This window comes from Coffea arabica, chromosome 11e (genome assembly GCF_036785885.1).
Source record: "Coffea arabica cultivar ET-39 chromosome 11e, Coffea Arabica ET-39 HiFi, whole genome shotgun sequence".
Lineage (NCBI taxonomy): Eukaryota > Viridiplantae > Streptophyta > Magnoliopsida > Gentianales > Rubiaceae > Coffea > Coffea arabica.
Window position 1 is genome coordinate 40,569,300 of NC_092331.1, and position 26,137 is coordinate 40,595,436.

Sequence of the window (26,137 nt, forward strand, 5' to 3'; positions counted from 1 at the left end):
CAAATTTGTCGGCGCAAATGTATCACCGCAACTAGGGGTGGCAATTTTCGACACGACCTGAAAACACGACACGAACCTAACACGAAATTAATGGGTTTGGGTTGAGGTTTCGGGAATTCGGGTCAGAATCGGGTTGGACCCGATGAACCCGAAAAGAAAACCGGTCGATTTCGGGTCAACCCGTGGTGACCTGATATGACCCGTTTACGAATTAAAAATAATTTAATAAACATAAAAATAATTTTATCTAACTAAACTAAGTTATTCTTTTTTTCAAAGGCATTAATTACTTAATCCTAAACGAATTTATTTAATTTGTGTGAAGTTGAAATTATTATACTTGGACAAATAATATATTATATTATTTTTCACTTTTGTATTGTTTTAATTTATTTTATATTTTGCTTGGGATAAAACACTTTTACGGTGTTTAATTTATTTTAGATTTGATTTGGAATCATTTATTTAAATTTTTATTACTTGATTATGTAATTAGTTTTGTGAGAAATTGATTTTATTAGAAATTACAGTGATAAATTAATAAATTAAAATTAAGTTTCGGGTCATTTCGGGTCGACCCGCCGCCCCGTAAACCTGAAATTTTCGGGTTCGGGTCAGCATACCTGACCCGTCACGGGTTGGCGGGTCGGGGTTCGGGTCAACAGATTTTCTGGCGGGTCTGTTGACCCGAACCCGACCCGCCAACCTGATTTGGACCCGAATTGCCACCCCTAACTGCAAGCGTGAAGGATTGATTTCATGATAATTTAGAGTTGCGGGATGAGGGAAAAAAACAGGGTGCAAATCAATAACAAAAAAAAATATAAAGTAAATAAATAAAAGGATAAGAGGAAAATGCTTGAATTGACGCTTAAAATGAATTTCGGTCTAGAAAAGCCACACTGCTTCGCAGGACGGGGTAGTTTAAAAGAATAAAGCGAAAGGAACATGGCGGGTGCGATCATACCAGCACTAATGCACCGGATCCCATCAGAACTCCGAAGTTAAGCGTGCTTGGGCGAGAGTAGTACTAGGATGGGTGACCCCCTGGGAAGTCCTCGTGTTGCACCCCTCTCTTTTTTGTTTCGAAATCCAAATTTCCTATTCGTTCTTTATCCTGTAGTAATTTAGCTCCGTCGGAACGATTGCTTAATATTTTGCTTCTTGTCGAAGCGTGAAGGAGGATCTGAAGGCGCGAGACAAATCAGGAACGGTACGGCTCGATCAAAGCCCGGATCGTCGCTCAAATTTGTCGGCGCAAATGTATCACCGCAACTAGGGGTGGCAATTTTCGACACGACCTGAAAACACGACACGAACCTAACACGAAATTAATGGGTTTGGGTTGAGGTTTCGGGAATTCGGGTCAGAATCGGGTTGGACCCGATGAACCCGAAAAGAAAACCGGTCGATTTCGGGTCAACCCGTGGTGACCTGATATGACCCGATATGACCCGTTTACGAATTAAAAATAATTTAATAAACATAAAAATAATTTTATCTAACTAAACTAAGTTATTCTTTTTTTCAAAGGCATTAATTACTTAATCCTAAACGAATTTATTTAATTTGTGTGAAGTTGAAATTATTATACTTGGACAAATAATATATTATATTATTTTTCACTTTTGTATTGTTTTAATTTATTTTATATTTTGCTTGGGATAAAACACTTTTACGGTGTTTAATTTATTTTAGATTTGATTTGGAATCATTTATTTAAATTTTTATTACTTGATTATGTAATTAGTTTTGTGAGAAATTGATTTTATTAGAAATTACAGTGATAAATTAATAAATTAAAATTAAGTTTCGGTTCATTTCGGGTCGACCCGCCGCCCCGTAAACCTGAAATTTTCGGGTTCGGGTCAGCATACCTGACCCGTCACGGGTTGGCGGGTCGGGGTTCGGGTCAACAGATTTTCTGGCGGGTCTGTTGACCCGAACCCGACCCGCCAACCTGATTTGGACCCGAATTGCCACCCCTAACTGCAAGCGTGAAGGATTGATTTCATGATAATTTAGAGTTGCGGGATGAGGGAAAAAAACAGGGTGCAAATCAATAACAAAAAAAAATATAAAGTAAATAAATAAAAGGATAAGAGGAAAATGCTTGAATTGACGCTTAAAATGAATTTCGGTCTAGAAAAGCCACACTGCTTCGCAGGACGGGGTAGTTTAAAAGAATAAAGCGAAAGGAACATGGCGGGTGCGATCATACCAGCACTAATGCACCGGATCCCATCAGAACTCCGAAGTTAAGCGTGCTTGGGCGAGAGTAGTACTAGGATGGGTGACCCCCTGGGAAGTCCTCGTGTTGCACCCCTCTCTTTTTTGTTTCGAAATCCAAATTTCCTATTCGTTCTTTATCCTGTAGTAATTTAGCTCCGTCGGAACGATTGCTTAATATTTTGCTTCTTGTCGAAGCGTGAAGGAGGATCTGAAGGCGCGAGACAAATCAGGAACGGTACGGCTCGATCAAAGCCCGGATCGTCGCTCAAATTTGTCGGCGCAAATGTATCACCGCAACTAGGGGTGGCAATTTTCGACACGACCTGAAAACACGACACGAACCTAACACGAAATTAATGGGTTTGGGTTGAGGTTTCGGGAATTCGGGTCAGAATCGGGTTGGACCCGATGAACCCGAAAAGAAAACCGGTCGATTTCGGGTCAACCCGTGGTGACCTGATATGACCCGATATGACCCGTTTACGAATTAAAAATAATTTAATAAACATAAAAATAATTTTATCTAACTAAACTAAGTTATTCTTTTTTTCAAAGGCATTAATTACTTAATCCTAAACGAATTTATTTAATTTGTGTGAAGTTGAAATTATTATACTTGGACAAATAATATATTATATTATTTTTCACTTTTGTATTGTTTTAATTTATTTTATATTTTGCTTGGGATAAAACACTTTTACGGTGTTTAATTTATTTTAGATTTGATTTGGAATCATTTATTTAAATTTTTATTACTTGATTATGTAATTAGTTTTGTGAGAAATTGATTTTATTAGAAATTACAGTGATAAATTAATAAATTAAAATTAAGTTTCGGGTCATTTCGGGTCGACCCGCCGCCCCGTAAACCTGAAATTTTCGGGTTCGGGTCAGCATACCTGACCCGTCACGGGTTGGCGGGTCGGGGTTCGGGTCAACAGATTTTCTGGCGGGTCTGTTGACCCGAACCCGACCCGCCAACCTGATTTGGACCCGAATTGCCACCCCTAACTGCAAGCGTGAAGGATTGATTTCATGATAATTTAGAGTTGCGGGATGAGGGAAAAAAACAGGGTGCAAATCAATAACAAAAAAAAATATAAAGTAAATAAATAAAAGGATAAGAGGAAAATGCTTGAATTGACGCTTAAAATGAATTTCGGTCTAGAAAAGCCACACTGCTTCGCAGGACGGGGTAGTTTAAAAGAATAAAGCGAAAGGAACATGGCGGGTGCGATCATACCAGCACTAATGCACCGGATCCCATCAGAACTCCGAAGTTAAGCGTGCTTGGGCGAGAGTAGTACTAGGATGGGTGACCCCCTGGGAAGTCCTCGTGTTGCACCCCTCTCTTTTTTGTTTCGAAATCCAAATTTCCTATTCGTTCTTTATCCTGTAGTAATTTAGCTCCGTCGGAACGATTGCTTAATATTTTGCTTCTTGTCGAAGCGTGAAGGAGGATCTGAAGGCGCGAGACAAATCAGGAACGGTACGGCTCGATCAAAGCCCGGATCGTCGCTCAAATTTGTCGGCGCAAATGTATCACCGCAACTAGGGGTGGCAATTTTCGACACGACCTGAAAACACGACACGAACCTAACACGAAATTAATGGGTTTGGGTTGAGGTTTCGGGAATTCGGGTTGGACCCGATGAACCCGAAAAGAAAACCGGTCGATTTCGGGTCAACCCGTGGTGACCTGATATGACCCGATATGACCCGTTTACGAATTAAAAATAATTTAATAAACATAAAAATAATTTATCTAACTAAACTAAGTTATTCTTTTTTTCAAAGGCATTAATTACTTAATCCTAAACGAATTTATTTAATTTGTGTGAAGTTGAAATTATTATACTTGGACAAATAATATATTATATTATTTTTCACTTTTGTATTGTTTTAATTTATTTTATATTTTGCTTGGGATAAAACACTTTTACGGTGTTTAATTTATTTTAGATTTGATTTGGAATCATTTATTTAAATTTTTATTACTTGATTATGTAATTAGTTTTGTGAGAAATTGATTTTATCAGAAATTACAGTGATAAATTAATAAATTAAAATTAAGTTTCGGGTCATTTCGGGTCGACCCGCCGCCCCGTAAACCTGAAATTTTCGGGTTCGGGTCAGCATACCTGACCCGTCACGGGTTGGCGGGTCGGGGTTCGGGTCAACAGATTTTCTGGCGGGTCTGTTGACCCGAACCCGACCCGCCAACCTGATTTGGACCCGAATTGCCACCCCTAACTGCAAGCGTGAAGGATTGATTTCATGATAATTTAGAGTTGCGGGATGAGGGAAAAAAACAGGGTGCAAATCAATAACAAAAAAAAATATAAAGTAAATAAATAAAAGGATAAGTGGAAAATGCTTGAATTGACGCTTAAAATGAATTTCGGTCTAGAAAAGCCACACTGCTTCGCAGGACGGGGTAGTTTAAAAGAATAAAGCGAAAGGAACATGGCGGGTGCGATCATACCAGCACTAATGCACCGGATCCCATCAGAACTCCGAAGTTAAGCGTGCTTGGGCGAGAGTAGTACTAGGATGGGTGACCCCCTGGGAAGTCCTCGTGTTGCACCCCTCTCTTTTTTGTTTCGAAATCCAAATTTCCTATTCGTTCTTTATCCTGTAGTAATTTAGCTCCGTCGGAACGATTGCTTAATAGTTTGCTTCTTGTCGAAGCGTGAAGGAGGATCTGAAGGCGCGAGACAAATCAGGAACGGTACGGCTCGATCAAAGCCCGGATCGTCGCTCAAATTTGTCGGCGCAAATGTATCACCGCAACTAGGGGTGGCAATTTTCGACACGACCTGAAAACACGACACGAACCTAACACGAAATTAATGGGTTTGGGTTGAGGTTTCGGGAATTCGGGTCAGAATCGGGTTGGACCCGATGAACCCGAAAAGAAAACCGGTCGATTTCGGGTCAACCCGTGGTGACCTGATATGACCCGTTTACGAATTAAAAATAATTTAATAAACATAAAAATAATTTTATCTAACTAAACTAAGTTATTCTTTTTTTCAAAGGCATTAATTACTTAATCCTAAACGAATTTATTTAATTTGTGTGAAGTTGAAATTATTATACTTGGACAAATAATATATTATATTATTTTTCACTTTTGTATTGTTTTAATTTATTTTATATTTTGCTTGGGATAAAACACTTTTACGGTGTTTAATTTATTTTAGATTTGATTTGGAATCATTTATTTAAATTTTTATTACTTGATTATGTAATTATTTTTGTGAGAAATTGATTTTATTAGAAATTACAGTGATAAATTAATAAATTAAAATTAAGTTTCGGGTCATTTCGGGTCGACCCGCCGCCCCGTAAACCTGAAATTTTCGGGTTCGGGTCAGCATACCTGACCCGTCACGGGTTGGCGGGTCGGGGTTCGGGTCAACAGATTTTCTGGCGGGTCTGTTGACCCGAACCCGACCCGCCAACCTGATTTGGACCCGAATTGCCACCCCTAACTGCAAGCGTGAAGGATTGATTTCATGATAATTTAGAGTTGCGGGATGAGGGAAAAAAACAGGGTGCAAATCAATAACAAAAAAAAATATAAAGTAAATAAATAAAAGGATAAGAGGAAAATGCTTGAATTGACGCTTAAAATGAATTTCGGTCTAGAAAAGCCACACTGCTTCGCAGGACGGGGTAGTTTAAAAGAATAAAGCGAAAGGAACATGGCGGGTGCGATCATACCAGCACTAATGCACCGGATCCCATCAGAACTCCGAAGTTAAGCGTGCTTGGGCGAGAGTAGTACTAGGATGGGTGACCCCCTGGGAAGTCCTCGTGTTGCACCCCTCTCTTTTTTGTTTCGAAATCCAAATTTCCTATTCGTTCTTTATCCCGTAGTAATTTAGCTCCGTCGGAACGATTGCTTAATATTTTGCTTCTTGTTGAAGCGTGAAGGAGGATCTGAAGGCGCGAGACAAATCAGGAACGGTACGGCTCGATCAAAGCCCGGATCGTCGCTCAAATTTGTCGGCGCAAATGTATCACCGCAACTAGGGGTGGCAATTTTCGACACGACCTGAAAACACGACACGAACCTAACACGAAATTAATAGGTTTGGGTTGAGGTTTCGGGAATTCGGGTTGGACCCGATGAACCCGAAAAGAAAACCGGTCGATTTCGGGTCAACCCGTGGTGACCTGATATGACCCGATATGACCCGTTTACGAATTAAAAATAATTTAATAAACATAAAAATAATTTTATCTAACTAAACTAAGTTATTCTTTTTTTCAAAGGCATTAATTACTTAATCCTAAACGAATTTATTTAATTTGTGTGAAGTTGAAATTATTATACTTGGACAAATAATATATTATATTATTTTTCACTTTTGTATTGTTTTAATTTATTTTATATTTTGCTTGGGATAAAACACTTTTACGGTGTTTAATTTATTTTAGATTTGATTTGGAATCATTTATTTAAATTTTTATTACTTGATTATGTAATTAGTTTTGTGAGAAATTGATTTTATTAGAAATTACAGTGATAAATTAATAAATTAAAATTAAGTTTCGGTTCATTTCGGGTCGACCCGCCGCCCCGTAAACCTGAAATTTTCGGGTTCGGGTCAGCATACCTGACCCGTCACGGGTTGGCGGGTCGGGGTTCGGGTCAACAGATTTTCTGGCGGGTCTGTTGACCCGAACCCGACCCGCCAACCTGATTTGGACCCGAATTGCCACCCCTAACTGCAAGCGTGAAGGATTGATTTCATGATAATTTAGAGTTGCGGGATGAGGGAAAAAAACAGGGTGCAAATCAATAACAAAAAAAAATATAAAGTAAATAAATAAAAGGATAAAAGGAAAATGCTTGAATTGACGCTTAAAATGAATTTCGGTCTAGAAAAGCCACACTGCTTCGCAGGACGGGGTAGTTTAAAAGAATAAAGCGAAAGGAACATGGCGGGTGCGATCATACCAGCACTAATGCACCGGATCCCATCAGAACTCCGAAGTTAAGCGTGCTTGGGCGAGAGTAGTACTAGGATGGGTGACCCCCTGGGAAGTTCTCGTGTTGCACCTCTCTCTTTTTTGTTTCGAAATCCAAATTTCCTATTCGTTCTTTATCCTGTAGTAATTTAGCTCCGTCGGAACGATTGCTTAATATTTTGCTTCTTGTCGAAGCGTGAAGGAGGATCTGAAGGCGCGAGACAAATCAGGAACGGTACGGCTCGATCAAAGCCCGGATCGTCGCTCAAATTTGTCGGCGCAAATGTATCACCGCAACTAGGGGTGGCAATTTTCGACACGACCTGAAAACACGACACGAACCTAACACGAAATTAATGGGTTTGGGTTGAGGCTTCGGGAATTCGGGTCAGAATCGGGTTGGACCCGATGAACCCGAAAAGAAAACCGGTCGATTTCGGGTCAACCCGTGGTGACCTGATATGACCCGTTTACGAATTAAAAATAATTTAATAAACATAAAAATAATTTTATCTAACTAAACTAAGTTATTCTTTTTTTCAAAGGCATTAATTACTTAATCCTAAACGAATTTATTTAATTTGTGTGAAGTTGAAATTATTATACTTGGACAAATAATATATTATATTATTTTTCACTTTTGTATTGTTTTAATTTATTTTATATTTTGCTTGGGATAAAACACTTTTACGGTGTTTAATTTATTTTAGATTTGATTTGGAATCATTTATTTAAATTTTTATTACTTGATTATGTAATTAGTTTTGTGAGAAATTGATTTTATTAGAAATTACAGTGATAAATTAATAAATTAAAATTAAGTTTCGGGTCATTTCGGGTCGACCCGCCGCCCCGTAAACCTGAAATTTTCGGGTTCGGGTCAGCATACCTGACCCGTCACGGGTTGGCGGGTCGGGGTTCGGGTCAACAGATTTTCTGGCGGGTCTGTTGACCCGAACCCGACCCGCCAACCTGATTTGGACCCGAATTGCCACCCCTAACTGCAAGCGTGAAGGATTGATTTCATGATAATTTAGAGTTGCGGGATGAGGGAAAAAAACAGGGTGCAAATCAATAACAAAAAAAAATATAAAGTAAATAAATAAAAGGATAAGTGGAAAATGCTTGAATTGACGCTTAAAATGAATTTCGGTCTAGAAAAGCCACACTGCTTCGCAGGACGGGGTAGTTTAAAAGAATAAAGCGAAAGGAACATGGCGGGTGCGATCATACCAGCACTAATGCACCGGATCCCATCAGAACTCCGAAGTTAAGCGTGCTTGGGCGAGAGTAGTACTAGGATGGGTGACCCCCTGGGAAGTCCTCGTGTTGCACCCCTCTCTTTTTTGTTTCGAAATCCAAATTTCCTATTCGTTCTTTATCCTGTAGTAATTTAGCTCCGTCGGAACGATTGCTTAATATTTTGCTTCTTGTCGAAGCGTGAAGGAGGATCTGAAGGCGCGAGACAAATCAGGAACGGTACGGCTCGATCAAAGCCCGGATCGTCGCTCAAATTTGTCGGCGCAAATGTATCACCGCAACTAGGGGTGGCAATTTTCGACACGACCTGAAAACACGACACGAACCTAACACGAAATTAATGGGTTTGGGTTGAGGTTTCGGGAATTCGGGTCAGAATCGGGTTGGACCCGATGAACCCGAAAAGAAAACCGGTCGATTTCGGGTCAACCCGTGGTGACCTGATATGACCCGATATGACCCGTTTACGAATTAAAAATAATTTAATAAACATAAAAATAATTTTATCTAACTAAACTAAGTTATTCTTTTTTTCAAAGGCATTAATTACTTAATCCTAAACGAATTTATTTAATTTGTGTGAAGTTGAAATTATTATACTTGGACAAATAATATATTATATTATTTTTCACTTTTGTATTGTTTTAATTTATTTTATATTTTGCTTGGGATAAAACACTTTTACGGTGTTTAATTTATTTTAGATTTGATTTGGAATCATTTATTTAAATTTTTATTACTTGATTATGTAATTAGTTTTGTGAGAAATTGATTTTATTAGAAATTACAGTGATAAATTAATAAATTAAAATTAAGTTTCGGGTCATTTCGGGTCGACCCGCCGCCCCGTAAACCTGAAATTTTCGGGTTCGGGTCAGCATACCTGACCCGTCACGGGTTGGCGGGTCGGGGTTCGGGTCAACAGATTTTCTGGCGGGTCTGTTGACCCGAACCCGACCCGCCAACCTGATTTGGACCCGAATTGCCACCCCTAACTGCAAGCGTGAAGGATTGATTTCATGATAATTTAGAGTTGCGGGATGAGGGAAAAAAACAGGGTGCAAATCAATAACAAAAAAAAATATAAAGTAAATAAATAAAAGGATAAGAGGAAAATGCTTGAATTGACGCTTAAAATGAATTTCGGTCTAGAAAAGCCACACTGCTTCGCAGGACGGGGTAGTTTAAAAGAATAAAGCGAAAGGAACATGGCGGGTGCGATCATACCAGCACTAATGCACCGGATCCCATCAGAACTCCGAAGTTAAGCGTGCTTGGGCGAGAGTAGTACTAGGATGGGTGACCCCCTGTGAAGTCCTCGTGTTGCACCCCTCTCTTTTTTGTTTCGAAATCCAAATTTCCTATTCGTTCTTTATCCTGTAGTAATTTAGCTCCGTCGGAACGATTGCTTAATATTTTGCTTCTTGTCGAAGCGTGAAGGAGGATCTGAAGGCGCGAGACAAATCAGGAACGGTACGGCTCGATCAAAGCCCGGATCGTCGCTCAAATTTGTCGGCGCAAATGTATCACCGCAACTAGGGGTGGCAATTTTCGACACGACCTGAAAACACGACACGAACCTAACACGAAATTAATGGGTTTGGGTTGAGGTTTCGGGAATTCGGGTCAGAATCGGGTTGGACCCGATGAACCCGAAAAGAAAACCGGTCGATTTCGGGTCAACCCGTGGTGACCTGATATGACCCGTTTACGAATTAAAAATAATTTAATAAACATAAAAATAATTTTATCTAACTAAACTAAGTTATTCTTTTTTTCAAAGGCATTAATTACTTAATCCTAAACGAATTTATTTAATTTGTGTGAAGTTGAAATTATTATACTTGGACAAATAATATATTATATTATTTTTCACTTTTGTATTGTTTTAATTTATTTTATATTTTGCTTGGGATAAAACACTTTTACGGTGTTTAATTTATTTTAGATTTGATTTGGAATCATTTATTTAAATTTTTATTACTTGATTATGTAATTAGTTTTGTGAGAAATTGATTTTATTAGAAATTACAGTGATAAATTAATAAATTAAAATTAAGTTTCGGGTCATTTCGGGTCGACCCGCCGCCCCGTAAACCTGAAATTTTCGGGTTCGGGTCAGCATACCTGACCCGTCACGGGTTGGCGGGTCGGGGTTCGGGTCAACAGATTTTCTGGCGGGTCTGTTGACCCGAACCCGACCCGCCAACCTGATTTGGACCCGAATTGCCACCCCTAACTGCAAGCGTGAAGGATTGATTTCATGATAATTTAGAGTTGCGGGATGAGGGAAAAAAACAGGGTGCAAATCAATAACAAAAAAAAATATAAAGTAAATAAATAAAAGGATAAGAGGAAAATGCTTGAATTGACGCTTAAAATGAATTTCGGTCTAGAAAAGCCACACTGCTTCGCAGGACGGGGTAGTTTAAAAGAATAAAGCGAAAGGAACATGGCGGGTGCGATCATACCAGCACTAATGCACCGGATCCCATCAGAACTCCGAAGTTAAGCGTGCTTGGGCGAGAGTAGTACTAGGATGGGTGACCCCCTGGGAAGTCCTCGTGTTGCACCCCTCTCTTTTTTGTTTCGAAATCCAAATTTCCTATTCGTTCTTTATCCTGTAGTAATTTAGCTCCGTCGGAACGATTGCTTAATATTTTGCTTCTTGTCGAAGCGTGAAGGAGGATCTGAAGGCGCGAGACAAATCAGGAACGGTACGGCTCGATCAAAGCCCGGATCGTCGCTCAAATTTGTCGGCGCAAATGTATCACCGCAACTAGGGGTGGCAATTTTCGACACGACCTGAAAACACGACACGAACCTAACACGAAATTAATGGGTTTGGGTTGAGGTTTCGGGAATTCGGGTCAGAATCGGGTTGGACCCGATGAACCCGAAAAGAAAACCGGTCGATTTCGGGTCAACCCGTGGTGACCTGATATGACCCGTTTACGAATTAAAAATAATTTAATAAACATAAAAATAATTTTATCTAACTAAACTAAGTTATTCTTTTTTTCAAAGGCATTAATTACTTAATCCTAAACGAATTTATTTAATTTGTGTGAAGTTGAAATTATTATACTTGGACAAATAATATATTATATTATTTTTCACTTTTGTATTGTTTTAATTTATTTTATATTTTGCTTGGGATAAAACACTTTTACGGTGTTTAATTTATTTTAGATTTGATTTGGAATCATTTATTTAAATTTTTATTACTTGATTATGTAATTAGTTTTGTGAGAAATTGATTTTATTAGAAATTACAGTGATAAATTAATAAATTAAAATTAAGTTTCGGGTCATTTCGGGTCGACCCGCCGCCCCGTAAACCTGAAATTTTCGGGTTCGGGTCAGCATACCTGACCCGTCACGGGTTGGCGGGTCGGGGTTCGGGTCAACAGATTTTCTGGCGGGTCTGTTGACCCGAACCCGACCCGCCAACCTGATTTGGACCCGAATTGCCACCCCTAACTGCAAGCGTGAAGGATTGATTTCATGATAATTTAGAGTTGCGGGATGAGGGAAAAAAACAGGGTGCAAATCAATAACAAAAAAAAATATAAAGTAAATAAATAAAAGGATAAGAGGAAAATGCTTGAATTGACGCTTAAAATGAATTTCGGTCTAGAAAAGCCACACTGCTTCGCAGGACGGGGTAGTTTAAAAGAATAAAGCGAAAGGAACATGGCGGGTGCGATCATACCAGCATTAATGCACTGGATCCCATCAGAACTCCGAAGTTAAGCGTGCTTGGGCGAGAGTAGTACTAGGATGGGTGACCCCCTGGGAAGTCCTCGTGTTGCACCCCTTTCTTTTTTGTTTCGAAATCCAAATTTCCTATTCGTTCTTTATCCTGTAGTAATTTAGCTCCGTCGGAACGATTGCTTAATATTTTGCTTCTTGTCGAAGCGTGAAGGAGGATCTGAAGGCGCGAGACAAATCAGGAACGGTACGGCTCGATCAAAGCCCGGATCGTCGCTCAAATTTGTCGGCGCAAATGTATCACCGCAACTAGGGGTGGCAATTTTCGACACGACCTGAAAACACGACACGAACCTAACACGAAATTAATGGGTTTGGGTTGAGGTTTCGGGAATTCGGGTTGGACCCGATGAACCCGAAAAGAAAACCGGTCGATTTCGGGTCAACCCGTGGTGACCTGATATGACCCGATATGACCCGTTTACGAATTAAAAATAATTTAATAAACATAAAAATAATTTTATCTAACTAAACTAAGTTATTCTTTTTTTCAAAGGCATTAATTACTTAATCCTAAACGAATTTATTTAATTTGTGTGAAGTTGAAATTATTATACTTGGACAAATAATATATTATATTATTTTTCACTTTTGTATTGTTTTAATTTATTTTATATTTTGCTTGGGATAAAACACTTTTACGGTGTTTAATTTATTTTAGATTTGATTTGGAATCATTTATTTAAATTTTTATTACTTGATTATGTAATTAGTTTTGTGAGAAATTGATTTTATTAGAAATTACAGTGATAAATTAATAAATTAAAATTAAGTTTCGGGTCATTTCGGGTCGACCCGCCGCCCCGTAAACCTGAAATTTTCGGGTTCGGGTCAGCATACCTGACCCGTCACGGGTTGGCGGGTCGGGGTTCGGGTCAACAGATTTTCTGGCGGGTCTGTTGACCCGAACCCGACCCGCCAACCTGATTTGGACCCGAATTGCCACCCCTAACTGCAAGCGTGAAGGATTGATTTCATGATAATTTAGAGTTGCGGGATGAGGGAAAAAAACAGGGTGCAAATCAATAACAAAAAAAAATATAAAGTAAATAAATAAAAGGATAAGAGGAAAATGCTTGAATTGACGCTTAAAATGAATTTCGGTCTAGAAAAGCCACACTGCTTCGCAGGACGGGGTAGTTTAAAAGAATAAAGCGAAAGGAACATGGCGGGTGCGATCATACCAGCACTAATGCACCGGATCCCATCAGAACTCCGAAGTTAAGCGTGCTTGGGCGAGAGTAGTACTAGGATGGGTGACCCCCTGGGAAGTCCTCGTGTTGCACCCCTCTCTTTTTTGTTTCGAAATCCAAATTTCCTATTCGTTCTTTATCCTGTAGTAATTTAGCTCCGTCGGAACGATTGCTTAATAGTTTGCTTCTTGTCGAAGCGTGAAGGAGGATCTGAAGGCGCGAGACAAATCAGGAACGGTACGGCTCGATCAAAGCCCGGATCGTCGCTCAAATTTGTCGGCGCAAATGTATCACCGCAACTAGGGGTGGCAATTTTCGACACGACCTGAAAATACGACACGAACCTAACACGAAATTAATGGGTTTGGGTTGAGGTTTCGGGAATTCGGGTCAGAATCGGGTTGGACCCGATGAACCCGAAAAGAAAACCGGTCGATTTCGGGTCAACCCGTGGTGACCTGATATGACCCGTTTACGAATTAAAAATAATTTAATAAACATAAAAATAATTTTATCTAACTAAACTAAGTTATTCTTTTTTTCAAAGGCATTAATTACTTAATCCTAAACGAATTTATTTAATTTGTGTGAAGTTGAAATTATTATACTTGGACAAATAATATATTATATTATTTTTCACTTTTGTATTGTTTTAATTTATTTTATATTTTGCTTGGGATAAAACACTTTTACGGTGTTTAATTTATTTTAGATTTGATTTGGAATCATTTATTTAAATTTTTATTACTTGATTATGTAATTAGTTTTGTGAGAAATTGATTTTATTAGAAATTACAGTGATAAATTAATAAATTAAAATTAAGTTTCGGGTCATTTCGGGTCGACCCGCCGCCCCGTAAACCTGAAATTTTCGGGTTCGGGTCAGCATACCTGACCCGTCACGGGTTGGCGGGTCGGGGTTCGGGTCAACAGATTTTCTGGCGGGTCTGTTGACCCGAACCCGACCCGCCAACCTGATTTGGACCCGAATTGCCACCCCTAACTGCAAGCGTGAAGGATTGATTTCATGATAATTTAGAGTTGCGGGATGAGGGAAAAAAACAGGGTGCAAATCAATAACAAAAAAAAATATAAAGTAAATAAATAAAAGGATAAGTGGAAAATGCTTGAATTGACGCTTAAAATGAATTTCGGTCTAGAAAAGCCACACTGCTTCGCAGGACGGGGTAGTTTAAAAGAATAAAGCGAAAGGAACATGGCGGGTGCGATCATACCAGCACTAATGCACCGGATCCCATCAGAACTCCGAAGTTAAGCGTGCTTGGGCGAGAGTAGTACTAGGATGGGTGACCCCCTGGGAAGTCCTCGTGTTGCACCCCTCTCTTTTTTGTTTCGAAATCCAAATTTCCTATTCGTTCTTTATCCTGTAGTAATTTAGCTCCGTCGGAACGATTGCTTAATATTTTGCTTCTTGTCGAAGCGTGAAGGAGGATCTGAAGGCGCGAGACAAATCAGGAACGGTACGGCTCGATCAAAGCCCGGATCGTCGCTCAAATTTGTCGGCGCAAATGTATCACCGCAACTAGGGGTGGCAATTTTCGACACGACCTGAAAACACGACACGAACCTAACACGAAATTAATGGGTTTGGGTTGAGGTTTCGGGAATTCGGGTTGGACCCGATGAACCCGAAAAGAAAACCGGTCGATTTCGGGTCAACCCGTGGTGACCTGATATGACCCGATATGACCCGTTTACGAATTAAAAATAATTTAATAAACATAAAAATAATTTTATCTAACTAAACTAAGTTATTCTTTTTTTCAAAGGCATTAATTACTTAATCCTAAACGAATTTATTTAATTTGTGTGAAGTTGAAATTATTATACTTGGACAAATAATATATTATATTATTTTTCACTTTTGTATTGTTTTAATTTATTTTATATTTTGCTTGGGATAAAACACTTTTACGGTGTTTAATTTATTTTAGATTTGATTTGGAATCATTTATTTAAATTTTTATTACTTGATTATGTAATTAGTTTTGTGAGAAATTGATTTTATTAGAAATTACAGTGATAAATTAATAAATTAAAATTAAGTTTCGGGTCATTTCGGGTCGACCCGCCGCCCCGTAAACCTGAAATTTTCGGGTTCGGGTCAGCATACCTGACCCGTCACGGGTTGGCGGGTCGGGGTTCGGGTCAACAGATTTTCTGGCGGGTCTGTTGACCCGAACCCGACCCGCCAACCTGATTTGGACCCGAATTGCCACCCCTAACTGCAAGCGTGAAGGATTGATTTCATGATAATTTAGAGTTGCGGGATGAGGGAAAAAAACAGGGTGCAAATCAATAACAAAAAAAAATATAAAGTAAATAAATAAAAGGATAAGAGGAAAATGCTTGAATTGACGCTTAAAATGAATTTCGGTCTAGAAAAGCCACACTGCTTCGCAGGACGGGGTAGTTTAAAAGAATAAAGCGAAAGGAACATGGCGGGTGCGATCATACCAGCACTAATGCACCGGATCCCATCAGAACTCCGAAGTTAAGCGTGCTTGGGCGAGAGTAGTACTAGGATGGGTGACCCCCTGGGAAGTCCTCGTGTTGCACCCCTCTCTTTTTTGTTTCGAAATCCAAATTTCCTATTCGTTCTTTATCCTGTAGTAATTTAGCTCCGTCGGAACGATTGCTTAATAGTTTGCTTCTTGTCGAAGCGTGAAGGAGGATCTGAAGGCGCGAGACAAATCAGGAACGGTACGGCTCGATCAAAGCCCGGATCGTCGCTCAAATTTGTCGGCGCAAATGTATCACCGCAACTAGGGGTGGCAATTTTCGACACGACCTGAAAATACGACACGAACCTAACACGAAATTAATGGGTTTGGGTTGAGGTTTCGGGAATTCGGGTCAGAATCGGGTTGGACCCGATGAACCCGAAAAGAAAACCGGTCGATTTCGGGTCAACCCGTGGTGACCTGATATGACCCGTTTACGAATTAAAAATAATTAAATAAACATAAAAATAATTTTATCTAACTAAACTAAGTTATTCTTTTTTTCAAAGGCATTAATTACTTAATCCTAAACGAATTTATTTAATTTGTGTGAAGTTGAAATTATTATACTTGGACAAATAATATATTATATTATTTTTCACTTTTGTATTGTTTTAATTTATTTTATATTTTGCTTGGGATAAAACACTTTTACGGTGTTTAATTTATTTTAGATTTGATTTGGAATCATTTATTTAAATTTTTATTACTTGATTATGTAATTAGTTTTGTGAGAAATTGATTTTATTAGAAATTACAGTGATAAATTAATAAATTAAAATTAAGTTTCGGGTCATTTCGGGTCGACCCGCCGCCCCGTAAACCTGAAATTTTCGGGTTCGGGTCAGCATACCTGACCCGTCACGGGTTGGCGGGTCGGGGTTCGGGTCAACAGATTTTCTGGCGGGTCTGTTGACCCGAACCCGACCCGCCAACCTGATTTGGACCCGAATTGCCACCCCTAACTGCAAGCGTGAAGGATTGATTTCATGATAATTTAGAGTTGCGGGATGAGGGAAAAAAACAGGGTGCAAATCAATAACAAAAAAAAATATAAAGTAAATAAATAAAAGGATAAGAGGAAAATGCTTGAATTGACGCTTAAAATGAATTTCGGTCTAGAAAAGCCACACTGCTTCGCAGGACGGGGTAGTTTAAAAGAATAAAGCGAAAGGAACATGGCGGGTGCGATCATACCAGCACTAATGCACCGGATCCCATCAGAACTCCGAAGTTAAGCGTGCTTGGGCGAGAGTAGTACTAGGATGGGTGACCCCCTGTGAAGTCCTCGTGTTGCACCCCTCTCTTTTTTGTTTCGAAATCCAAATTTCCTATTCGTTCTTTATCCTGTAGTAATTTAGCTCCGTCGGAACGATTGCTTAATATTTTGCTTCTTGTCGAAGCGTGAAGGAGGATCTGAAGGCGCGAGACAAATCAGGAACGGTACGGCTCGATCAAAGCCCGGATCGTCGCTCAAATTTGTCGGCGCAAATGTATCACCGCAACTAGGGGTGGCAATTTTCGACACGACCTGAAAACACGACACGAACCTAACACGAAATTAATGGGTTTGGGTTGAGGTTTCGGGAATTCGGGTCAGAATCGGGTTGGACCCGATGAACCCGAAAAGAAAACCGGTCGATTTCGGGTCAACCCGTGGTGACCTGATATGACCCGTTTACGAATTAAAAATAATTTAATAAACATAAAAATAATTTTATCTAACTAAACTAAGTTATTCTTTTTTTCAAAGGCATTAATTACTTAATCCTAAACGAATTTATTTAATTTGTGTGAAGTTGAAATTATTATACTTGGACAAATAATATATTATATTATTTTTCACTTTTGTATTGTTTTAATTTATTTTATATTTTGCTTGGGATAAAACACTTTTACGGTGTTTAATTTATTTTAGATTTGATTTGGAATCATTTATTTAAATTTTTATTACTTGATTATGTAATTAGTTTTGTGAGAAATTGATTTTATTAGAAATTACAGTGATAAATTAATAAATTAAAATTAAGTTTCGGGTCATTTCGGGTCGACCCGCCGCCCCGTAAACCTGAAATTTTCGGGTTCGGGTCAGCATACCTGACCCGTCACGGGTTGGCGGGTCGGGGTTCGGGTCAACAGATTTTCTGGCGGGTCTGTTGACCCGAACCCGACCCGCCAACCTGATTTGGACCCGAATTGCCACCCCTAACTGCAAGCGTGAAGGATTGATTTCATGATAATTTAGAGTTGCGGGATGAGGGAAAAAAACAGGGTGCAAATCAATAACAAAAAAAAATATAAAGTAAATAAATAAAAGGATAAGAGGAAAATGCTTGAATTGACGCTTAAAATGAATTTCGGTCTAGAAAAGCCACACTGCTTCGCAGGACGGGGTAGTTTAAAAGAATAAAGCGAAAGGAACATGGCGGGTGCGATCATACCAGCACTAATGCACCGGATCCCATCAGAACTCCGAAGTTAAGCGTGCTTGGGCGAGAGTAGTACTAGGATGGGTGACCCCCTGGGAAGTCCTCGTGTTGCACCCCTCTCTTTTTTGTTTCGAAATCCAAATTTCCTATTCGTTCTTTATCCTGTAGTAATTTAGCTCCGTCGGAACGATTGCTTAATATTTTGCTTCTTGTCGAAGCGTGAAGGAGGATCTGAAGGCGCGAGACAAATCAGGAACGGTACGGCTCGATCAAAGCCCGGATCGTCGCTCAAATTTGTCGGCGCAAATGTATCACCGCAACTAGGGGTGGCAATTTTCGACACGACCTGAAAACACGACACGAACCTAACACGAAATTAATGGGTTTGGGTTGAGGTTTCGGGAATTCGGGTCAGAATCGGGTTGGACCCGATGAACCCGAAAAGAAAACCGGTCGATTTCGGGTCAACCCGTGGTGACCTGATATGACCCGTTTACGAATTAAAAATAATTTAATAAACATAAAAATAATTTTATCTAACTAAACTAAGTTATTCTTTTTTTCAAAGGCATTAATTACTTAATCCTAAACGAATTTATTTAATTTGTGTGAAGTTGAAATTATTATACTTGGACAAATAATATATTATATTATTTTTCACTTTTGTATTGTTTTAATTTATTTTATATTTTGCTTGGGATAAAACACTTTTACGGTGTTTAATTTATTTTAGATTTGATTTGGAATCATTTATTTAAATTTTTATTACTTGATTATGTAATTAGTTTTGTGAGAAATTGATTTTATTAGAAATTACAGTGATAAATTAATAAATTAAAATTAAGTTTCGGGTCATTTCGGGTCGACCCGCCGCCCCGTAAACCTGAAATTTTCGGGTTCGGGTCAGCATACCTGACCCGTCACGGGTTGGCGGGTCGGGGTTCGGGTCAACAGATTTTCTGGCGGGTCTGTTGACCCGAACCCGACCCGCCAACCTGATTTGGACCCGAATTGCCACCCCTAACTGCAAGCGTGAAGGATTGATTTCATGATAATTTAGAGTTGCGGGATGAGGGAAAAAAACAGGGTGCAAATCAATAACAAAAAAAAATATAAAGTAAATAAATAAAAGGATAAGAGGAAAATGCTTGAATTGACGCTTAAAATGAATTTCGGTCTAGAAAAGCCACACTGCTTCGCAGGACGGGGTAGTTTAAAAGAATAAAGCGAAAGGAACATGGCGGGTGCGATCATACCAGCATTAATGCACTGGATCCCATCAGAACTCCGAAGTTAAGCGTGCTTGGGCGAGAGTAGTACTAGGATGGGTGACCCCCTGGGAAGTCCTCGTGTTGCACCCCTTTCTTTTTTGTTTCGAAATCCAAATTTCCTATTCGTTCTTTATCCTGTAGTAATTTAGCTCCGTCGGAACGATTGCTTAATATTTTGCTTCTTGTCGAAGCGTGAAGGAGGATCTGAAGGCGCGAGACAAATCAGGAACGGTACGGCTCGATCAAAGCCCGGATCGTCGCTCAAATTTGTCGGCGCAAATGTATCACCGCAACTAGGGGTGGCAATTTTCGACACGACCTGAAAACACGACACGAACCTAACACGAAATTAATGGGTTTGGGTTGAGGTTTCGGGAATTCGGGTTGGACCCGATGAACCCGAAAAGAAAACCGGTCGATTTCGGGTCAACCCGTGGTGACCTGATATGACCCGATATGACCCGTTTACGAATTAAAAATAATTTAATAAACATAAAAATAATTTTATCTAACTAAACTAAGTTATTCTTTTTTTCAAAGGCATTAATTACTTAATCCTAAACGAATTTATTTAATTTGTGTGAAGTTGAAATTATTATACTTGGACAAATAATATATTATATTATTTTTCACTTTTGTATTGTTTTAATTTATTTTATATTTTGCTTGGGATAAAACACTTTTACGGTGTTTAATTTATTTTAGATTTGATTTGGAATCATTTATTTAAATTTTTATTACTTGATTATGTAATTAGTTTTGTGAGAAATTGATTTTATTAGAAATTACAGTGATAAATTAATAAATTAAAATTAAGTTTCGGGTCATTTCGGGTCGACCCGCCGCCCCGTAAACCTGAAATTTTCGGGTTCGGGTCAGCATACCTGACCCGTCACGGGTTGGCGGGTCGGGGTTCGGGTCAACAGATTTTCTGGCGGGTCTGTTGACCCGAACCCGACCCGCCAACCTGATTTGGACCCGAATTGCCACCCCTAACTGCAAGCGTGAAGGATTGATTTCATGATAATTTAGAGTTGCGGGATGAGGGAAAAAAACAGGGTGCAAATCAATAACAAAAAAAAATATAAAGTAAATAAATAAAAGGATAAGAGGAAAATGCTTGAATTGACGCTTAAAATGAATTTCGGTCTAGAAAAGCCACACTGCTTCGCAGGACGGGGTAGTTTAAAAGAATAAAGCGAAAGGAACATGGCGGGTGCGATCATACCAGCACTAATGCACCGGATCCCATCAGAACTCCGAAGTTAAGCGTGCTTGGGCGAGAGTAGTACTAGGATGGGTGACCCCCTGGGAAGTCCTCGTGTTGCACCCCTCTCTTTTTTGTTTCGAAATCCAAATTTCCTATTCGTTCTTTATCCTGTAGTAATTTAGCTCCGTCGGAACGATTGCTTAATAGTTTGCTTCTTGTCGAAGCGTGAAGGAGGATCTGAAGGCGCGAGACAAATCAGGAACGGTACGGCTCGATCAAAGCCCGGATCGTCGCTCAAATTTGTCGGCGCAAATGTATCACCGCAACTAGGGGTGGCAATTTTCGACACGACCTGAAAATACGACACGAACCTAACACGAAATTAATGGGTTTGGGTTGAGGTTTCGGGAATTCGGGTCAGAATCGGGTTGGACCCGATGAACCCGAAAAGAAAACCGGTCGATTTCGGGTCAACCCGTGGTGACCTGATATGACCCGTTTACGAATTAAAAATAATTTAATAAACATAAAAATAATTTTATCTAACTAAACTAAGTTATTCTTTTTTTCAAAGGCATTAATTACTTAATCCTAAACGAATTTATTTAATTTGTGTGAAGTTGAAATTATTATACTTGGACAAATAATATATTATATTATTTTTCACTTTTGTATTGTTTTAATTTATTTTATATTTTGCTTGGGATAAAACACTTTTACGGTGTTTAATTTATTTTAGATTTGATTTGGAATCATTTATTTAAATTTTTATTACTTGATTATGTAATTAGTTTTGTGAGAAATTGATTTTATTAGAAATTACAGTGATAAATTAATAAATTAAAATTAAGTTTCGGGTCATTTCGGGTCGACCCGCCGCCCCGTAAACCTGAAATTTTCGGGTTCGGGTCAGCATACCTGACCCGTCACGGGTTGGCGGGTCGGGGTTCGGGTCAACAGATTTTCTGGCGGGTCTGTTGACCCGAACCCGACCCGCCAACCTGATTTGGACCCGAATTGCCACCCCTAACTGCAAGCGTGAAGGATTGATTTCATGATAATTTAGAGTTGCGGGATGAGGGAAAAAAACAGGGTGCAAATCAATAACAAAAAAAAATATAAAGTAAATAAATAAAAGGATAAGTGGAAAATGCTTGAATTGACGCTTAAAATGAATTTCGGTCTAGAAAAGCCACACTGCTTCGCAGGACGGGGTAGTTTAAAAGAATAAAGCGAAAGGAACATGGCGGGTGCGATCATACCAGCACTAATGCACCGGATCCCATCAGAACTCCGAAGTTAAGCGTGCTTGGGCGAGAGTAGTACTAGGATGGGTGACCCCCTGGGAAGTCCTCGTGTTGCACCCCTCTCTTTTTTGTTTCGAAATCCAAATTTCCTATTCGTTCTTTATCCTGTAGTAATTTAGCTCCGTCGGAACGATTGCTTAATATTTTGCTTCTTGTCGAAGCGTGAAGGAGGATCTGAAGGCGCGAGACAAATCAGGAACGGTACGGCTCGATCAAAGCCCGGATCGTCGCTCAAATTTGTCGGCGCAAATGTATCACCGCAACTAGGGGTGGCAATTTTCGACACGACCTGAAAACACGACACGAACCTAACACGAAATTAATGGGTTTGGGTTGAGGTTTCGGGAATTCGGGTTGGACCCGATGAACCCGAAAAGAAAACCGGTCGATTTCGGGTCAACCCGTGGTGACCTGATATGACCCGATATGACCCGTTTACGAATTAAAAATAATTTAATAAACATAAAAATAATTTTATCTAACTAAACTAAGTTATTCTTTTTTTCAAAGGCATTAATTACTTAATCCTAAACGAATTTATTTAATTTGTGTGAAGTTGAAATTATTATACTTGGACAAATAATATATTATATTATTTTTCACTTTTGTATTGTTTTAATTTATTTTATATTTTGCTTGGGATAAAACACTTTTACGGTGTTTAATTTATTTTAGATTTGATTTGGAATCATTTATTTAAATTTTTATTACTTGATTATGTAATTAGTTTTGTGAGAAATTGATTTTATTAGAAATTACAGTGATAAATTAATAAATTAAAATTAAGTTTCGGGTCATTTCGGGTCGACCCGCCGCCCCGTAAACCTGAAATTTTCGGGTTCGGGTCAGCATACCTGACCCGTCACGGGTTGGCGGGTCGGGGTTCGGGTCAACAGATTTTCTGGCGGGTCTGTTGACCCGAACCCGACCCGCCAACCTGATTTGGACCCGAATTGCCACCCCTAACTGCAAGCGTGAAGGATTGATTTCATGATAATTTAGAGTTGCGGGATGAGGGAAAAAAACAGGGTGCAAATCAATAACAAAAAAAAATATAAAGTAAATAAATAAAAGGATAAGAGGAAAATGCTTGAATTGACGCTTAAAATGAATTTCGGTCTAGAAAAGCCACACTGCTTCGCAGGACGGGGTAGTTTAAAAGAATAAAGCGAAAGGAACATGGCGGGTGCGATCATACCAGCACTAATGCACCGGATCCCATCAGAACTCCGAAGTTAAGCGTGCTTGGGCGAGAGTAGTACTAGGATGGGTGACCCCCTGGGAAGTCCTCGTGTTGCACCCCTCTCTTTTTTGTTTCGAAATCCAAATTTCCTATTCGTTCTTTATCCTGTAGTAATTTAGCTCCGTCGGAACGATTGCTTAATAGTTTGCTTCTTGTCGAAGCGTGAAGGAGGATCTGAAGGCGCGAGACAAATCAGGAACGGTACGGCTCGATCAAAGCCCGGATCGTCGCTCAAATTTGTCGGCGCAAATGTATCACCGCAACTAGGGGTGGCAATTTTCGACACGACCTGAAAATACGACACGAACCTAACACGAAATTAATGGGTTTGGGTTGAGGTTTCGGGAATTCGGGTCAGAATCGGGTTGGACCCGATGAACCCGAAAAGAAAACCGGTCGATTTCGGGTCAACCCGTGGTGACCTGATATGACCCGTTTACGAATTAAAAATAATTAAATAAACATAAAAATAATTTTATCTAACTAAACTAAGTTATTCTTTTTTTCAAAGGCATTAATTACTTAATCCTAAACGAATTTATTTAATTTGTGTGAAGTTGAAATTATTATACTTGGACAAATAATATATTATATTATTTTTCACTTTTGTATTGTTTTAATTTATTTTATATTTTGCTTGGGATAAAACACTTTTACGGTGTTTAATTTATTTTAGATTTGATTTGGAATCATTTATTTAAATTTTTATTACTTGATTATGTAATTAGTTTTGTGAGAAATTGATTTTATTAGAAATTACAGTGATAAATTAATAAATTAAAATTAAGTTTCGGGTCATTTCGGGTCGACCCGCCGCCCCGTAAACCTGAAATTTTCGGGTTCGGGTCAGCATACCTGACCCGTCACGGGTTGGCGGGTCGGGGTTCGGGTCAACAGATTTTCTGGCGGGTCTGTTGACCCGAACCCGACCCGCCAACCTGATTTGGACCCGAATTGCCACCCCTAACTGCAAGCGTGAAGGATTGATTTCATGATAATTTAGAGTTGCGGGATGAGGGAAAAAAACAGGGTGCAAATCAATAACAAAAAAAAATATAAAGTAAATAAATAAAAGGATAAGTGGAAAATGCTTGAATTGACGCTTAAAATGAATTTCGGTCTAGAAAAGCCACACTGCTTCGCAGGACGGGGTAGTTTAAAAGAATAAAGCGAAAGGAACATGGCGGGTGCGATCATACCAGCACTAATGCACCGGATCCCATCAGAACTCCGAAGTTAAGCGTGCTTGGGCGAGAGTAGTACTAGGATGGGTGACCCCCTGGGAAGTCCTCGTGTTGCACCCCTCTCTTTTTTGTTTCGAAATCCAAATTTCCTATTCGTTCTTTATCCTGTAGTAATTTAGCTCCGTCGGAACGATTGCTTAATATTTTGCTTCTTGTCGAAGCGTGAAGGAGGATCTGAAGGCGCGAGACAAATCAGGAACGGTACGGCTCGATCAAAGCCCGGATCGTCGCTCAAATTTGTCGGCGCAAATGTATCACCGCAACTAGGGGTGGCAATTTTCGACACGACCTGAAAACACGACACGAACCTAACACGAAATTAATGGGTTTGGGTTGAGGTTTCGGGAATTCGGGTCAGAATCGGGTTGGACCCGATGAACCCGAAAAGAAAACCGGTCGATTTCGGGTCAACCCGTGGTGACCTGATATGACCCGATATGACCCGTTTACGAATTAAAAATAATTTAATAAACATAAAAATAATTTTATCTAACTAAACTAAGTTATTCTTTTTTTCAAAGGCATTAATTACTTAATCCTAAACGAATTTATTTAATTTGTGTGAAGTTGAAATTATTATACTTGGACAAATAATATATTATATTATTTTTCACTTTTGTATTGTTTTAATTTATTTTATATTTTGCTTGGGATAAAACACTTTTACGGTGTTTAATTTATTTTAGATTTGATTTGGAATCATTTATTTAAATTTTTATTACTTGATTATGTAATTAGTTTTGTGAGAAATTGATTTTATTAGAAATTACAGTGATAAATTAATAAATTAAAATTAAGTTTCGGGTCATTTCGGGTCGACCCGCCGCCCCGTAAACCTGAAATTTTCGGGTTCGGGTCAGCATACCTGACCCGTCACGGGTTGGCGGGTCGGGGTTCGGGTCAACAGATTTTCTGGCGGGTCTGTTGACCCGAACCCGACCCGCCAACCTGATTTGGACCCGAATTGCCACCCCTAACTGCAAGCGTGAAGGATTGATTTCATGATAATTTAGAGTTGCGGGATGAGGGAAAAAAACAGGGTGCAAATCAATAACAAAAAAAAATATAAAGTAAATAAATAAAAGGATAAGAGGAAAATGCTTGAATTGACGCTTAAAATGAATTTCGGTCTAGAAAAGCCACACTGCTTCGCAGGACGGGGTAGTTTAAAAGAATAAAGCGAAAGGAACATGGCGGGTGCGATCATACCAGCACTAATGCACCGGATCCCATCAGAACTCCGAAGTTAAGCGTGCTTGGGCGAGAGTAGTACTAGGATGGGTGACCCCCTGTGAAGTCCTCGTGTTGCACCCCTCTCTTTTTTGTTTCGAAATCCAAATTTCCTATTCGTTCTTTATCCTGTAGTAATTTAGCTCCGTCGGAACGATTGCTTAATATTTTGCTTCTTGTCGAAGCGTGAAGGAGGATCTGAAGGCGCGAGACAAATCAGGAACGGTACGGCTCGA

At 39.3% G+C, this 26,137-nt stretch overlaps 21 non-coding genes across 21 annotated transcripts; all 21 read left to right on the plus strand.

The window, feature by feature from the left end:
- The first annotated feature begins 953 nt into the window (after window positions 1-953).
- LOC140028505 (5S ribosomal RNA) lies at window positions 954-1,072 on the plus strand. The gene has a single exon (XR_011832408.1). It is a non-coding gene; the product is annotated as a 5S ribosomal RNA (ribosomal RNA).
- A 1,135-nt stretch (window positions 1,073-2,207) lies between these two features.
- On the plus strand, window positions 2,208-2,326 carry LOC140028507 (5S ribosomal RNA). Its single transcript, XR_011832410.1, has one exon. It is a non-coding gene; the product is annotated as a 5S ribosomal RNA (ribosomal RNA).
- Window positions 2,327-3,461: 1,135 nt separating this feature from the next.
- On the plus strand, window positions 3,462-3,580 carry LOC140028508 (5S ribosomal RNA). Its single transcript, XR_011832411.1, has one exon. It is a non-coding gene; the product is annotated as a 5S ribosomal RNA (ribosomal RNA).
- A 1,123-nt stretch (window positions 3,581-4,703) lies between these two features.
- Window positions 4,704-4,822, plus strand: LOC140028509 (5S ribosomal RNA). The gene has a single exon (XR_011832412.1). It is a non-coding gene; the product is annotated as a 5S ribosomal RNA (ribosomal RNA).
- Window positions 4,823-5,947: 1,125 nt separating this feature from the next.
- On the plus strand, window positions 5,948-6,066 carry LOC140028510 (5S ribosomal RNA). The gene has a single exon (XR_011832413.1). It is a non-coding gene; the product is annotated as a 5S ribosomal RNA (ribosomal RNA).
- A 1,124-nt stretch (window positions 6,067-7,190) lies between these two features.
- LOC140029966 (5S ribosomal RNA) lies at window positions 7,191-7,309 on the plus strand. Its single transcript, XR_011833881.1, has one exon. It is a non-coding gene; the product is annotated as a 5S ribosomal RNA (ribosomal RNA).
- Window positions 7,310-8,434: 1,125 nt separating this feature from the next.
- Window positions 8,435-8,553, plus strand: LOC140028511 (5S ribosomal RNA). The gene has a single exon (XR_011832414.1). It is a non-coding gene; the product is annotated as a 5S ribosomal RNA (ribosomal RNA).
- Window positions 8,554-9,688: 1,135 nt separating this feature from the next.
- Window positions 9,689-9,807, plus strand: LOC140030718 (5S ribosomal RNA). Its single transcript, XR_011834637.1, has one exon. It is a non-coding gene; the product is annotated as a 5S ribosomal RNA (ribosomal RNA).
- Window positions 9,808-10,932: 1,125 nt separating this feature from the next.
- LOC140028512 (5S ribosomal RNA) lies at window positions 10,933-11,051 on the plus strand. Its single transcript, XR_011832415.1, has one exon. It is a non-coding gene; the product is annotated as a 5S ribosomal RNA (ribosomal RNA).
- Window positions 11,052-12,176: 1,125 nt separating this feature from the next.
- On the plus strand, window positions 12,177-12,295 carry LOC140030873 (5S ribosomal RNA). The gene has a single exon (XR_011834792.1). It is a non-coding gene; the product is annotated as a 5S ribosomal RNA (ribosomal RNA).
- A 1,124-nt stretch (window positions 12,296-13,419) lies between these two features.
- Window positions 13,420-13,538, plus strand: LOC140028513 (5S ribosomal RNA). Its single transcript, XR_011832416.1, has one exon. It is a non-coding gene; the product is annotated as a 5S ribosomal RNA (ribosomal RNA).
- Window positions 13,539-14,663: 1,125 nt separating this feature from the next.
- Window positions 14,664-14,782, plus strand: LOC140028514 (5S ribosomal RNA). The gene has a single exon (XR_011832417.1). It is a non-coding gene; the product is annotated as a 5S ribosomal RNA (ribosomal RNA).
- Window positions 14,783-15,906: 1,124 nt separating this feature from the next.
- Window positions 15,907-16,025, plus strand: LOC140028515 (5S ribosomal RNA). The gene has a single exon (XR_011832418.1). It is a non-coding gene; the product is annotated as a 5S ribosomal RNA (ribosomal RNA).
- Window positions 16,026-17,150: 1,125 nt separating this feature from the next.
- Window positions 17,151-17,269, plus strand: LOC140030719 (5S ribosomal RNA). The gene has a single exon (XR_011834638.1). It is a non-coding gene; the product is annotated as a 5S ribosomal RNA (ribosomal RNA).
- A 1,125-nt stretch (window positions 17,270-18,394) lies between these two features.
- On the plus strand, window positions 18,395-18,513 carry LOC140028516 (5S ribosomal RNA). Its single transcript, XR_011832419.1, has one exon. It is a non-coding gene; the product is annotated as a 5S ribosomal RNA (ribosomal RNA).
- A 1,125-nt stretch (window positions 18,514-19,638) lies between these two features.
- LOC140030874 (5S ribosomal RNA) lies at window positions 19,639-19,757 on the plus strand. Its single transcript, XR_011834793.1, has one exon. It is a non-coding gene; the product is annotated as a 5S ribosomal RNA (ribosomal RNA).
- Window positions 19,758-20,881: 1,124 nt separating this feature from the next.
- Window positions 20,882-21,000, plus strand: LOC140028518 (5S ribosomal RNA). The gene has a single exon (XR_011832421.1). It is a non-coding gene; the product is annotated as a 5S ribosomal RNA (ribosomal RNA).
- A 1,125-nt stretch (window positions 21,001-22,125) lies between these two features.
- LOC140028519 (5S ribosomal RNA) lies at window positions 22,126-22,244 on the plus strand. The gene has a single exon (XR_011832422.1). It is a non-coding gene; the product is annotated as a 5S ribosomal RNA (ribosomal RNA).
- A 1,124-nt stretch (window positions 22,245-23,368) lies between these two features.
- On the plus strand, window positions 23,369-23,487 carry LOC140028520 (5S ribosomal RNA). The gene has a single exon (XR_011832423.1). It is a non-coding gene; the product is annotated as a 5S ribosomal RNA (ribosomal RNA).
- A 1,125-nt stretch (window positions 23,488-24,612) lies between these two features.
- LOC140028521 (5S ribosomal RNA) lies at window positions 24,613-24,731 on the plus strand. The gene has a single exon (XR_011832424.1). It is a non-coding gene; the product is annotated as a 5S ribosomal RNA (ribosomal RNA).
- Window positions 24,732-25,866: 1,135 nt separating this feature from the next.
- LOC140030720 (5S ribosomal RNA) lies at window positions 25,867-25,985 on the plus strand. Its single transcript, XR_011834639.1, has one exon. It is a non-coding gene; the product is annotated as a 5S ribosomal RNA (ribosomal RNA).
- The last annotated feature ends 152 nt before the right edge of the window (window positions 25,986-26,137 follow it).